The 3,803-nt window shown below is 41.0% G+C and overlaps 1 pseudogene; it reads right to left on the minus strand.

Moving 5' to 3' along the window:
- Positions 1–444: 444 nt before the first annotated feature.
- Positions 445–713, minus strand: LOC102865401 (annotated as a pseudogene).
- Positions 714–3,803: the final 3,090 nt, after the last annotated feature.

Raw genomic sequence — 3,803 nt, forward strand, 5'->3', positions numbered from 1 at the left:
ACAGATCTGCACTGGAGAAAGCAAACCTAGGGTGCTCCTTGAAGGCAGGGATGATGAAACTCCATCTGACAGACTTTGGGCATGTTGTTAGGAGCGGCCAGCCCTTGGAGAGGACATTATGCTTGTAAAGGTGGTGGGTCAGCATAAGAGAGGAAGATTTTTAACAAGATGGATTGACAGAATGATTTTAACAGTGAGCTCAAGTGTGTTGGAGACGGTGAGGATTGCACACGATAGGGCAGGTCCTTATTCTAAGGGTCACTAGAAGCCACAGTTCATTCAATGGCACATAACAAAATCATCATTTTCTGATATTATCATTCTGGTTCCAAAAGATGGGAAAAAAGACAGATTTATAAAGATACAGATAATAAAAGACAATAATAAAAATGTATCCATAATTGTGTTTATTGCGATAAGTTCCCACTCGTCAGCGTGTTTTCCTTAATTCTGCTTCCGTCTGAAGAAGCATCCTCTGTAAGCCTTGCTTTTCCTTCTGTGGGCTGACAGAGAATAGTGGAGCGGCCAACACACAAAACTACTGTTTGTGCACGCCTGAAGACGGTGATTTTATAGCATCCGGGGCATTTCACATCCATGACATAGGAATTCAAGCTCTGCACCAGGCACTTCTTCTTGTGCTTCCTCTTCTCTTCTGGAGAGGGATGAAGGAGATCTTTCATGAGAGGCGTATGTCCACATGTGGAGATCATTGCTGGAAAGGTTCAAAAAATATTTTTTTAAATACTCACCGTAATAGGGGGAAAAGAGACAATAATAAAAAAATAATATTAAAATGTGGATTTGACTAACATCAGAATAGACTTCTGATAGTGTTGTTCTTGGGATGAGAACCTCTGGTAAGTTAGGACAGCTTGAGGAAGCAAAGCAAAATATTATAAAGAAAAGCGACAAGATAATAGAGTTAGGAAACCAAAAGGGAAAGAACACACTGGGGATTTCTCAAGCTGAAAGAGGTGAAGAACAAATCCAAGCCTCGAGTTGCAATTATGAAGTAACCTGCAGGATAAATCTTAAATGATGCAGGAAGCATCAAGAGGAGATGGAAAACTACATAAAATTTATTTCTTTTTTTAAAGATAGATTAGCACTGAGCCATTTAAAGAAGTTGCCTATTAAGAATGAATAGTACTGAAGGAAGAAGTTCAAGTTGCATTGGTATCATTGGCAAAAAAAACAAGTCCCCAAAAATCAATGAATACCAAATGAGGTGTTATCAGGAAACAGATACAGCTCTGAATATGCTTACTAGTCTATGCCAAGTGGCTGGAAGAGATCCATATTTGCTTCCATTAAAAAAAAAAAAAAAGGTAATCCAAAAGTGCACAAATTATCAAACAATATCTTTAATATCACATGGAAGTAAAATCTTGAAGATTATAGTACATGGATAGGGAACTGGTCCATGGATTCAGACGCTATGTAACAAAAGATATAATTTCTGATGTTAGATGTATCTTGGTTGAAAGCGGAAAATATCAGAAAATGTTTACTTGTCGTTTAATGTGGATCTCTGGTGGCCTAGTGGTAAGAAGCTGCTCTGCAATTCTGAAGGCAGTGATCTAATGACTAAGCAAAGGCATTTTGAGATTGTGTGGATCATAATCAATTATGGATAACATTGAGAAGATTTGGAATCCTAGAATACTTAAATATATTCGTGTGAAACCTATACCAAGCAACAGTTGTTTGAACAAAACAAGGAAATATTGCCTGCTTTAAAATCAGGAATGAGTGTGAGTGAGGGTCGTACTCTTTCTCCATATTTACACTGTTATGGTGTCGTTAACACAGCTGCTGGACTGAAACAAACCCACTACCCTTGAACCAAGTCTGAATTATGTTTCTGAAGCTATAAATGTTTATGGAAGAAGACTTCCCATTTCTCTACCACCAAACAGCTAGGGGATCCAAATCACTGAACTTTTGATTAGCAGTTCCAAACATGTGTCATGTTCTCCACCACTTGCATTAATAGGTGCCATAAGTATGACTCAAAGTATCTCTGTGAATGACCAACCTGAACAATTCTTTATCCTGTGCCATCCTCACAAACTCTGACATACTCAAGTCCATTGCCATACTCATCACGTCAGCCCACCTGGTCCAGGCTCTTCCTCTCTTTCACTATCCCTTTATCTTCCCAAGCATGATGTCCCTCTCCAGGGAATAACTTCTCCTAGCGCATGTCCAGAATATGTGAGATGAAGCTGTATCATCTTTGCCTGCTAGTGCTCTTTTAACACCAAAAAGAAAATATTTTTTCCAAATAGGATTACCTCCACGGGTAATCACATGAATCACAGGTTTCACATGAGCATAGTTAAGGATTCTAAGATATAGATATATAGAGATAAGTAGCTAGCGTGCTCTCTCTCTCTCCACAATTGAAGCAATAACAGTATTGAAGCCAGTCTTCAAGATAACACCACTCATCCTTGCCTCTTGCTGTCCGTGCCCTTGATTTGTCCACTCCCACACTGTACAGGGCTGACCTGTGTAACCAGTAGACTGTTGGAGAATCTCCAGTCTCTGACTCTCAAGGCTAAGCCATAGAAGTCACCCCCCTTGCTTTGTCTAGGGAGAGGAAGTCAGTTGTCTGTCTGCAGCCCTCGAGCAGTGTTACAAGGCGGACCACAACAAAGAACAAAGAGCTTTCTCTAGCAACTCACACTCACTCACCAGCCATGTAAGTGGCCAATCTTGGACATAGTCCTCCCAGTCCTCACCAGTCCTTCAGAGAGGTCTCATATCAGAACCCTTAGCCTTTCCTAACAGTCTGACGCAGTGACATGGTGAGACAATGTGTATGTGTACTGAAGTTAAAGTTGCTGTAAATGAGAGTTCTCCCGTTCCTTTTCTAATTTGTCAGAAAAACTAAGTCAATTCCAAGGTTTTAATATACAAAAATTTGATGTATACACAATTTTTAAAAATTGTCTTCTACAGAAACAAACAAACAAAAAAAACCAAACCGGCAGCTTCCCTAGGACCTCACGTCACAGCCCCAGAAAGCCCAACTCTGGGAATTACCCTGTGTCAGCTAAAGCTCCAGCCTCATAATCACTGTTGTGCTTACGCCCATTGCTGTAACCACCGAGTCATTCTGTCTCACTGAGGGTCTTCCCCCTTTTCGCTGCCCCTCTACTTTATCAAGTTTTGAGTCCCTCTCTTGGGACAGGTCCCTCCTCGTAGCACATACAACGCGCATAAAATAAAATCATGTCATCCTCACTTCCGAGGAGTGGTCTGACTGTGCTCTTTCCACAACAGATTTGTCCATTCTTCCTAGAAGTCCACAGTACAAACAACAATTCTTCATAGCATAATTAGAATGCATAAATCTTTCTTTGGTCTCTCCTGTCCATTGTTCAGCTTTCACATGTATATGAGGTGATTGGAAATGCCATGACTTGAGTCAGGTAAACCTTAGTCCTGAATGTGGAATCTTTGCTCTTAACCTTTGCCATAGATTTGCCCAATGCAGTATGTCATTTGATGATATACAGTTAAAAGGAAAGAAAATAAGCTGTAGCTATTAAGTTAGCTCCTCACAGAGAACTCTAGACATCTCAGGTCAGTCAAGGAGAAAACTGGCTACCTCACCTGTGACCCATGCTAAAGAGGTGAAGAAAGCCCCTGGGTCTATGTGCAGACATGGGAGGTGGGGGAATACTCCACCTTCTATCTCTGAGCTTGAGGGTAGGGAAGTCTGAACCACCAGCCAAATGCAGGCCTGAGTTGAATGATGGTGCCTGCGCAGCCCATTCAAAGAGCATCTT

This window comes from Elephantulus edwardii, unplaced genomic scaffold (assembly GCF_000299155.1).
Source record: "Elephantulus edwardii isolate Elephantulus edwardi_28Jun2011 unplaced genomic scaffold, EleEdw1.0 scaffold00064, whole genome shotgun sequence".
Classification (NCBI taxonomy): Eukaryota; Metazoa; Chordata; class Mammalia; order Macroscelidea; family Macroscelididae; genus Elephantulus; species Elephantulus edwardii.